Below are 11,481 nucleotides of genomic sequence, written 5' to 3' on the forward strand. Positions count from 1 at the left end.
ATAAATAACAAAAAATACAGGGTATTTTATGTGCAAAATGACACAAAAAAGGTTCAGATTGTTTGGATCAGTGTCAGGAAGGGCCTCATAGAAGAAACGTAATCTGAGATTATTTTTGAGCAGCTGTAAGGAGAGTGACAGTAAAGAAGGGGTGGTAGAGGCTGGGCGCTGTGGCTCACACCAGTAATCCTAGCACTTTGGAAGGCCAAGGTGGGCGAATCACTGGAGTCCAGGAGTTTGAGATCAGCCTGGGCAACATGGTGAAACCCAATCTCTACAAAAAATACAAAAATTAGTCGGGTGTGGTGGCATGTGCCCGCAGTCCCAGCTACTCAGGCGGTTGAGATAGGAGGATTGTTTGAGTCCCAGAGAAAGAGGTTGCAATGAGCCAAGATCGTGCCACTGCACCCCAGTGAGCCAAGATCGCACCACTGCACTCCAGCCTGGGCAACCCCTGTTTCAAAAAAATAAAAGAAAGGGCAGTATGAAAGAAGAGATGTTTCAAACAGAGAAGCCAGGGGGTGGACAAGTAGGAGAAGGAAGAATGTTTAGGAACTTTTTTGGACAAATGGATGGGGCTGTAAAGGAGAGGAGTGGAGACAAAACCCAACAAAGCTGAACCAGACCAAGCTGGACCTGGCCACACACTGGACTTTCCCCCTTGGGCAATGGGTAGCCACTGAGGCCTCAGGATCACTTCTCTAGCAAAAGTCACTTGACAGTGGAATTTGAAGGCCTTTATAGGCAAAATGTCAACAGGCTCAAAACCCAACCTCAACGAGATGAGAAGACGAGCAGGAAAAGGGTCACAGACAGTGAAACTTTTGGTTCAGTTTAAAAAGCACCTGGTGGCCAGGCACCATGGCTCACACCTGTCATCCCAGCACTTTGGGAGGCCAAGGCGGGCAGATCACGAGGTCAGGAGATCGAGACCATCTTCACTAACATGGTGAAACCCCGTCTCTACTAAAAATTGGCCGGCGTGGTGGTGTGCACCTGTAGTCCCAGCTACTCAGGAGGATGAGGCAGGAGAAAGGCATGAACCCCAGAGGCAGAGCTTGCAGTGAGCCGAGATTGCACCACTGCACTCCAGCCTGGGTGACAGAGCCTCAAAAAAATAAATAAGTAAATAAATATAAATAAATAAATAAAAAGCACCTGGTACATCAGGCACTTTGCTAGATAAGCGGATAGAGAGGCATGGGCCATGGGCCTTGGCCTCCAGGCACTTAGTGCAGATGGTTTAGTGGTAAGTACAGCCATCAGTAGAGATCAAGGAAGGTCTGACTTGGCAGATGAAGATCCCCATTCAGGACATTTTTAATTTCAAGCAGTTCCACGTTCCAGAGAAGTAAGAGGTGACATTGGGAGGAAGAGTACCAGGAGCAGATTACACAGACTCAAAACTGTTCAGCCATGTTGGTTTGCTTATAAGAAACTGAATGACACGAAACAAAGCATTTTTCTTCACAGCGAAGTATGATATTGTAATCATCCCCACTCTGACACTTGATACAGGGCATTCCCCTCCTCTGTGCTAAAAAAATAAAATAAAATCAATGGTATTTGCTTTCAGTAAATGGAACTAAGAAAATACTGCTACTGACTGAACTAGGAGGGATATTACTGTGGGAACTGAGTTGCACCGTTTCCATGACTCCAGCCTCCACTAGTCCCTGCAAGTCCATAAACTAAAGCTGCATAGAAACTTGAGTGTTTATACTTAAAAAAATAGTAATAATAAAGAACAAAAACTATGCCTGGGAAAACTTCTGCCCCCCAAGGTAGTCTCCAAATCCCAAAACTAACTAAGTCACATACTATCCAGAGCAAAGACACACTGGATCAATGGGGATGGCCACATTTCTTACCCAACAGAAGTCATAATTTTACTAGGTAACCGGTAACAGGCAGAAACCCCACACATAAAGCTGGCCCTGAATCTCACTCTAACACTCAACATGCACCTTTCCCATGGAGCTATCAGGCAAAGAAAACCAGTAGCTTCCAGATACATGCAGCCTTGCAACTCATTTCAGCGTCTGCCCTTTGATTTTACCATTCACATTAAATGAAAGGTATTTACTACAGATGAAAAATAAGCTTCGTTCAGCTGCCTCTAAACCAATCCCAAAAATAGAGCAATCACTCTGGTACAAATTGGGTCAAATGTATTTTAAAAAAAAAAAACCCAGCTCCCTCATGGGAGGACCAACATGGCATGGGACCTTGGTTAGAGTCAGAAGGAAATCCACAAAGATCTTCCCTTCCCACAGTGGGAAAGGAAGTATTTAAAGAGTCAAGCAGAGTATAAACTCATCTGGCCATGTAACCATCGAAGTGAAAGCAAGACACAAAGTTGAATGCCATGAGTTTCAGAATATTATGTGAAGAGGTCAAAGAAATACACGTTGGCTTTTAGAAAGGCCCGCCAAATTAACACACTGCCATATCCCTCTAAAAAAAAAAAAAAAAAAAAAAGTCCAATGCTCAAGAATTGTCAAGAAAGGATTCACTGGAGAGGGGGTGCAAAAGGGAGAGATTAATCCATTTCCTGTATTTTATTTCCTCACTTCTTAGCTGAGAAATCCAAATGGTCTCACAGCGCTTATATCAGTGCCCTGAATTTCCCTGGGAAAAATTCAGAATATTAATTGGCTTACACATGCAGCTACATTAATTATTCCATTGATCTGAATTAATCTGCCTTTCTGAAAGGTATTTATTTTCTAAGTTTGTTTAATCATGTTCTCTTGAGCTACAAAAAGCAACAATCTGGGTCACCATCCATGTCGTTAAATTTGGTAACAAGGCTAACACCATCTGTGGCCTAGACTGGGATGATCTATCTCCATTGATGGGAGGCTTTCCACCACTTCTGCTTTTCCTTTAAAACAACCATCTAAAGCCACATGTCTACAAACAAATCAAAAGCTACGTAAAATGTCCAAAGTTACGCAGATGATCTCTGGCATTGTCCAAATATATACTACCAGTATTTATGTGGTTATCCAACTCCCATTTATAATTGTATTTGTAGCATCAATTCCCAAAATTTTTAGAAAATTCTCTAGATATCAAACTACTAAAGCCCACATACAAATAGACATCACATTACATCTGAAATGTGCCACAACATTTTAAATGTAACATGAAATCCTGTACATAAATCGTTAAGGCTTATTCACAAGAGCATAATTTCACTATCTCCAGAAGCCAGCAGAGCTCTCCCACACAAGGGAGAGCCTAGTGTGTTTGCCTTTACAACACTCGCTCAGTTAGGAACATCCAGCCCTGCTAAAATAGAGCTTCAACATGAGAAGCCAAAAACAAACGGAACCAGCTAAGAGAAGAGAAGAAAAACAATTGAGTTTCCTGTTATCCGACATGGGCTCCCCTTCATCTCCCATTCTGCAAGGCTTCTGATTGCAAAAAATCAATCCTTGCAAGAAGGATGCTGCAGCACCAGAAAAATCCTGAAATGGCTTCTGAATCATCAAAGAAAGATTGCAGAATGTCAGAGGTAAAAACGATCCTAGCGATCTTCTTACCCAATCCTCCTAATTGCCAGGTGGCTGCACGGCAATGCAGAAAGGTATGAGAAATGATCCCAAATACAGCTAGTTGACAGGTGAGTGGGACAAGATCTTAGTCCCAGTCTAGTACTCTTTAGTGCTTTTTCAAAAACTATATCAACCTTTCCCAGAGGAAGTTCCATGGATCACTGGTTCCATGATGTTAAACTCTTTTGCAAAAAAAAAAAAAAAAAATGTTTAAAGAATTCACGACTGATTACTTTCAGGGACTAGCTGAGTTAAACAAAAGGAAACCTGTTTTTTAACTGCAGAATTTCCCAAAGCTTTTACTAAGCTAATGTGCACTACAAATCTTTAAGAAGGCAGCAAAGTATATGGAAGCATCCTGATTTATTTAACCATACAATCATTTTCTCTTGGGGCATTTCATAGGATGTGGAGTAGAATCTTTAATATTATATCATGTATCCAATAATATCATGTATTGTTCTTCAAATTATGCTCTATGTAGATGTATTAGTTTTGTTATATTCCACTTCTCTAAAAACAGTTCATGTACAAAGTCTACAATAATTCTCTACTTACCAGAACAACTGACCAAAGTACCCACCACTCCCAAGAACACTAGATTTAAAAAAAAAGAAGAAAAAGAAAAAGAAAAAAGCTAACATTATCAGGAAAAGAATGGTAGGCAAAAACTTATGTGGAGAGAACAGTTATTTTAAAATCTGCTACAAATCTCTTCCATGAAATTCCATATCTATGAAAGATTCATAACTTTAAATACTTTCATTCAGTATAAATTTGAGAATACAGTTTAAAACAAACAAACAAACAAAAAAAAAAAAAACACTGTTGCAAAGCTCCAAGAAACACGACATGCATGGCTGTAAACTTCAACTACCCAGAAGGCCAGCTGCTAGTTTAAGTAGAGAACCAAATGATAGCCATATACCAGGACCAGCAGGAACTCTAAGGACACTTACCAAGTTATGATTTGTTGAATTAGAATCATCTTCAGGGAATGGGATGTAAATAGCTAAGGCCACACAATTGGCAAAAATAGCCAATAATATAAATATGTCAAATGGTCTGAAAAAATGTGTTAAGGTATATACGTGTTATGGAAACGTAAACCATGTCCCTCATCACACTCCCAATCACACCACTTTTGAAGCACCTTTAAAACGAAAATGACATACACAAATCCTATTTCGGCTGACTGCTGTGACTGCTAGGTTTTCGGCAGAAGTAATCATTGGTGGTCATCTCACAGTGGAGCCTCCTATCAAATGACCTCTCCGTGTCCTTTTCTTCTGTTGCAAGGATCATGTTACACTCATTCTTCTGCTGTACACTGTATATTAAAACCTAAAAGTACATCCAATTAGGGCACTGTGTGAACCAGGTTTCTGCTTCTTACAAGTTTAAAAGCGACAGGAGCCTTACTAAGTTCCCGGCTGTGGCAGACACAGAGAAATCATGGGATAAATGTCTTCTGCAGATCCTTGCCTCCATGTGTTAGAGCCATTTTGTCAGGGGCTATTTATTCTTGGCAGGGTTCGCCTGTCTGGATTGGGCCAGGCCAAGCCACCAGGACCTTCTCCATTCTACCTGTGACTTTCTCATGGCATATTCCAATACCTCAGATGTGATCAGCAGCGAGCCAGGCTTCAGCTCCCGCCTCTGCTTTCTCTGCTAGAGGAATCGATGGCTATAACTGTTTCAGATTAGAGTTGGACTGGAGCTCAGTTTATAATATGCTGTTACTGTGCTCAATTTGTAAACAAATTAAATTAAAAAGCCGTAAGAAATCAGCACCAGACACATTCAAAGTAGGCTTTAACATTTCTCAATCTCGGTGGTCTGTCTGGAAGAATCACTTTGAGATCAGCCTTCAAGAGATACTTGCCTAAACATTCTAGTGTTATTAAGAGACACTGTCAAAACTGGCAATACAAAATTTGACATCTGCCAAAATGACTGTTTTTCTTCTTTGGGTTTTCAGCCTTTCCAAATGCAAGGTTTCGTGAGCACCAGCCTCACCTGCAATGCCTGGGCGTGATTTTACCACAGTGCTTCGCCTATACACTCACCCACAAGAAGCAAGGCCACGGTTTAACTAAACACTTCAAGGTACTTAAAACTGGAAGATACAAACAGACTATTCTCTATTCATCCTGACATACTTGACATACTCCTGGAAATCCAAAAAAATGCCACAGTGAAACAAATATTCTTTACCCTCTACAGATATCTTTTTTTTTTTTTTTTTTTTTTTTGAGATGGGGTCTACTGTCACCAAAGCTGGAGTGCACCGGCACAATCTTAGCTTGCTGAAACCTCCCACCTCCCAGGTTCCAAGCCATCCTCCCAACCTCAGCCTCCAAAGTAAAGCTGGAAACTACAGGCAGGTGCCCCAACCATGCCCCTGGATTTTTTTTTTTTTTTTTAGTAGAACAGGGGTTTTGCCCCAAGTTGCCCCCAGCCTGGTCCTCCAAACTCGGACCTTCAAGCAATCCGTCCACCTCTGCCTCCCAAAGTGCTGGAATTACAGGCGTGAGCCACCATGCCCGGCCTCTGGAGAGATCTTGAGTTTCATAAAACCTTCATCTTCGAAGAGCTTTCATAACTCATCAAAAAAAGGCAATGAATAACATTACTCCCTTACTAATTTTGATGGGTTTATTTTTTTAAGCCAGTCAGCTTTAATTCACATTGTTTCTCTTAACTCATCAAATATTATAAAATCTTTTTCACCCAGGGATCCAACTTTCAGACAGACCACCGTAAGACTTCAGAATTCCCTTTCCATTTTTCCTTTTCGCAGGTCCCCACTGAAATCTAAAGTCAAGGGCCCCAATGTTGTTCTCTATAGAAACACAATAGTCTCTTCCCTCCCTCTTTCTTCCATTCTTCCTTTTCAATTTCCCAATACCTAAGTAATAGGTATTCTTCCTTTTCAATTTCCCAGTACCTAAATGATAAACTAGCACATCTGAGAAATACTAACACTGTTCAGGGAGACTAAATATAAGTTGTATTTTTTTTCTTTATGCTGGTCCAGTTTTAGTCTCTAGGTGCAAGTGGATACCATCTCACCGCCATCAGATATTCACAAGTGAAGCAGAACAGAGCAATAGAGAAATAGATGGGTCTGATCCCAACAATTCCTTCTGATAAAGAGAACATCCCTCACTCCTCCAGGGGGCAGGACACTCTGTCATGCCTATGGGTAAAAACAAACGACCCTTGCTCTCCCACTGGGACCGGGCCTGACAGAGAGGCCCTGGATGGAAAGTATTTCTATAGCCTGCTCCCTGAATTAGAAGGAAACTATCATTAAAAAAAAAAAAAAATCATATATCACTTAAGGATCTATCTATTTTACAAACTGTCCCATTTGTAAACAGACTTCTCCCTGAATTGGCAGCCACATCCCCTAATTCCTGTACACACGTGTCTGGCAACTGGGAAAGGGAGACAGCAGTGTGATCCAGGAATTCACTCTGTATGCAAAAATTGCTATGTACACATCACTGTGCACAAACAGAAACAGCATTAGGCCTCCCACCTACTCCACACAAAAGTAGTGACCCCACAAAGAGGTCTCTGCTTACTCAGAGTCATGTCAAGCCAATCCGAGGAGGAGGAGATATTCCTGGCAAGGTACAGCCATTGTCATGACTCTAGCAATGCCACTGGCCCACATGCTGGCTTACCCAACTCCCTCCTCGTTCTCAGACTAGAGAACCTCAAGAGAAAATGCACACACACAACCCCAGTTATGTGAGAGACACTATAACTCACTTTAGAGAAGGGACATCTGTTGCAAAATGAAAAAGCACACGAGAACCCCTCAAATCCTACCCTAGCATTTGGCTGCTCTCTCCAGAATCTTTCTAGACAGTTACCTCATTTTAACTCCTGTCCATTAGCAGAGAAAAGAGCCAACTAAAGACAGAGGGCATGCAAATAGCTGCCGAGCTGGATCCTCAAATTATAAGGGGATTTCAGCTCCACTTTCTAGCTGGCTGCCAACATGCTCCCCTTTTGTCGTGGCACCTCCATCCTTCTAGGCCTGGTGGTGGGAATTCCTATATTGACACCCCTTCCTGTAGTTAGGAACTGCTCTAAGGCCCCTGTAAGTTCCAAACACACTTCTGGGGAAAGGAAATGCTTTATTTTACCCAGACCAATGAATCATCTGCCTAATTAAAAAGCCATTTGCTCAGAAAGAAGGCCTCAGTCAACCTTCTCTAAAGAGTGGCAGTAACTGGAGGTTGGCCTCCAGATTTAGGGAAGGGGTTAAGCAGGCTGAAGCACAATCGTTTTCCAAGATCTGGGACATGACAGCCATTCTGGGGCATTTGGAGTTCAATTTTAAAAATACAGAGGAGACACCCAGAAATGTAACTCCAGTCCAAGGACATAGACAGAATTTTTTATAAAGACAGCAACTGCAAATTCCTCCACTGAGAGGGCTGTTCTATAACTCATAAGGGCTCAGGAGGAAGAGGCACACACGAAACTCTCCCTTCACTGGCTCCCTCATGCTCATGTTCCAAATGTTTCTTTGGAACTTGTCAAAAGGAAATTCCAGGAAGTTATAGCATTGATCAGAGAAAAAAAATCAAAAGTAATCTCTCCCTAGGAAGCATGTGCTCATATCTGTAGCTACCTGAATAATTAGAATCACCAAATGTCAGACTAGAAGCAACCTTAGCATTAACTGTAGTTGCAGAAGCAAATTTCAAACATCAGAATGAGAAGATTCTACTAAAGGTCAAAAATGTATTCCCTTCAAGTAGAGTCTCATACAGTTTTTTTTTTCTAATCTGTATACCTTGTTTGCAATAGGTTCAATGCATGCTATTGCCCAAAAACAACACTGAATTTAAAACTAACCATCTAATGTCCAATGACCAAAAGTTGGTTTCACATTTTAATTATCTACCACTGTGAAGTTTCAGGCTGTCACTCCCTCCCCCCACTACTACTACTATACACACACCCAGACAGTGGGCTAAATATACCCATACAGCCACCCCTCTGCAACCCGAGGAGACAGGAAGGTATATACAATGAAACCCCTTATATACAACTTCTGTTACTCGCATTCCAGACTGCTACAGCTTTGTGTCACTTCAGAAAGCAAATCCTTTTAAAAAAACAGATGGTAAAAGAGAAAATGAGAGACTTCCCCCAAAAAAAGGATACTTCCATTCCACTATACTAATGCAGGCTCTTCGGATGGGGTTATTGAGTGATAAACAGAAAAGGGCGCGGGCAGGTCGGCTGTTGGACGAGTTACCCTGTTTTTTGCTCTTGGCGTATTGCTGACGTTTTCTTTGGGAGAGAGATCCTACAGGTGGGGGTGCAGAGGTGCTCATAGTTTGGGCAGCCTTGGCCTGTCTAGCAGCATCGATTGCAGCTTGCCAAGACAGGACAGTTTGCTTGGAGCTATTCGGCTGAGAAGTTGGTCCTTCACCAGAAAGAGGGAGTCTGGTGCCTCTTGCATAGTTTGCCTCTGGGGAGAAGGAGAAAAACAAAGATTTTTTTTTTTAAATGAGGATCCAATGTGTAGGAGAAAAAAAAAATCAAAGGTTGTCTCCCATCAATAACAGGGAAATCATTTATTCCTATATTTCCATTTTGAATCTCTTGTCCTATTTTTCACAAGCTGGGGTTTAATCAGCTAGAGAGGCAAGAAAAGTCCACGAGCTCTCGTCTCAGTGTCAATCACACAGGATCACTGCTGCATCACACCTAGTGGGGTTAGTTCTCCTTCACATCATGTCTTCACAAAGGGTCTTTTAGTGCATTTCTTCTGACAAAACTGAGGTCATTCCCGCATTTAATCCACATCTCTGATTTGTAAAACCCATGTATGTCTAATGAGTTAACAGATACATACAACAGCTTTTCTCTAACGTAACTACCACATTCACCAAGAAAAAAAAAAGGTAGTACCAATAATTCAATAGTCTTAATCATTTTCAGAGTGTTACTCCAACGTCTTTCCACAGCCACAAATGCATTTTTTTTTTTCAGTACGGAAAAGAAATCTTCCATAGGCACCCAGGCAATACCAAAAACCCCATAACAAATATCTAGATTATGCACTGACACTTCCTGCAAATGAAAATTCATGATGCTTGGGACTCATTTCCTCCACAGGCTTCCGAAAACAGCAAACATCTTTAGGGCTTTTTTGCATTTTAAATTGCAGCAGCATCAGCCAAGCCAGCATCCAGAGAGACAGACAAGGCAGTCAGCCTGCACCCCTGCACCTAGGATAGACTGACTGGATTATGCCAGGGGCCTCCAGGCCTAAGAGGGAATTATCTCCATGTAGGTTGGCATCCAGGTGTACACAAGGCAGAAACCCAACGAGGCTCCCTATGCGAAGCCCCCACCAGCTTTGGGTCAGGCCACCTCCCAGGCAGATCTCCCAGGCACCTGCCGCCTTCCGCCACAGTCTCCTCACTGAAGCAGAAGTCAAAGTGAGAGAGATGGCAGAAAGGTAGAGGGATGGGCGTTTGTAAAGCCAATTATTGCTAAGTAAAGAGTCAAAGCAAGCACGGGTCTGAAAGCCTGAGAAGGGGGCAAAGCGGGTGAGCAGCGGGCAATTGGAACGGGGAACGAGTCATGTCAAGCTTCTCCCTAGGGGAGCGCTCACCCGGAAAGGCTTACAGCCGACCGGGGTTGGGGGGCACTGGCGGTCTCCAAAAGGGAGGGCTGGCCAGGAGCTGTTCCATCCTTCCTCGACCCAGCCCGGCCGGCGTGGAAGCTGCACGTGGTGCCCGGGCCAGAGCTGGGGAGGGGAGCCCCACAGCGGCAGCGGCTCCCCGGGCATTGCTAGGTTACCGACGTGTGCACAGCCGGCGACGGGAGCGGGAACGCACGCTCCACCCGAGCCCCTTCCCCCGATACCGAGGCCGGGCCTCCCCCGCGAGGGGAGGGATGTGCTTCACCCACCGGCACGGAGGGCGAAACCGGGCAATCCTAGAATTTTCCGGATGCCACCAGGGACCTTCTTCCTAGTCAACGAGGGGGCGGGGGAGGAGTGGAAGGCGAGAAGAGGCTGGCAAGGGGGCTCCGGCTGAAGACTTGCGGCCCCCCTGCCATCGCTCGGGGGCGTTGAAGGAAAGTTGAGCCCGAGGACACTGTACCCGAATCACCCCGATTCGCCGCCCCTCCGGCTGCACGGCGCTCCACACACTCCACGGCCGCCCCCACCCCACAAATGCAGAATTAACTCTGACATTCAGGGCCTGGAGGGGAGTGCGGAGTGGCTGTCACGCATGTCCCCTCTCTGTGTAGACGACACCGAGCTGGCAGCACCCTCTCCAACCCCTTCAACCCACCCAGCGCCGCGGGGAAGGGGGAGGGGGCTGGAGGACTATGACAGGATCGGATTTGGCAGCGGGTGCCCGGGCTCTGGCTGCTCACCGTTCGCGTGGTCCGCTTGCTGCTGCCGTTGATGCTGCATTTTTTTCATCATCATCATCATCATCATCCACGAACATTTATTGAGCGACTACTGTGTGCAGGGCACTGTGCTGGGCGTTGGGGCAGGGGCTGAATGGGGAAGGGGATCACCAATAGGTAGGAGCCGCGGTCCCTGCCCTTATTCTTGCTTCAGCAGGGGGTGGGGAGGGACGGGGACAAATAACAGAAAATAAGGATAATTGATTTAAAAAAAAAAACCGCTCGCCGCCCAAGCTCTCTCTTTTCAAAATGGAGCAAAATAAACTTTTAAAAAAATAAAATCCGATGTATATATTATCTTAATAATATATACATGTAATTTTTTGCTGCAAAGGAGAACTGGCTTGTCCCCTCCTCTAGCGGAGAGACGCCGCGGTGATGCCGGCCCGGCCGCCGGGGCCGCTTGGCGCGCCCCCCATGCCCGCCCGTCCACCCGCCCGCCCGCCGCGGT

At 44.3% G+C, this 11,481-nt stretch overlaps 1 protein-coding gene across 1 annotated transcript in view; it reads right to left on the minus strand.

Annotated features, from left to right (window-relative positions):
• CACNA1D (calcium voltage-gated channel subunit alpha1 D) overlaps nucleotides 1-11,422 on the minus strand; it is a 334,500-nt gene extending 323,078 nt beyond the window's left edge. Inside the window, exons 1-3 of the mRNA XM_017851883.1 lie at nucleotides 10,992-11,422; nucleotides 8,757-9,066; nucleotides 4,523-4,628 (exon numbers count right to left, since the gene is read on the minus strand). The gene's annotated coding sequence lies outside the window, so the exon portion shown is untranslated. The remainder of the gene's footprint in view (nucleotides 1-4,522; nucleotides 4,629-8,756; nucleotides 9,067-10,991) is intronic.
• Nucleotides 11,423-11,481: the final 59 nt, after the last annotated feature.

The sequence above is a fragment of the Rhinopithecus bieti genome, unplaced genomic scaffold (genome assembly GCF_001698545.2).
Source record: "Rhinopithecus bieti isolate Rb0 unplaced genomic scaffold, ASM169854v2 scaffold_33647, whole genome shotgun sequence".
Classification (NCBI taxonomy): domain Eukaryota; kingdom Metazoa; phylum Chordata; class Mammalia; order Primates; family Cercopithecidae; genus Rhinopithecus; species Rhinopithecus bieti.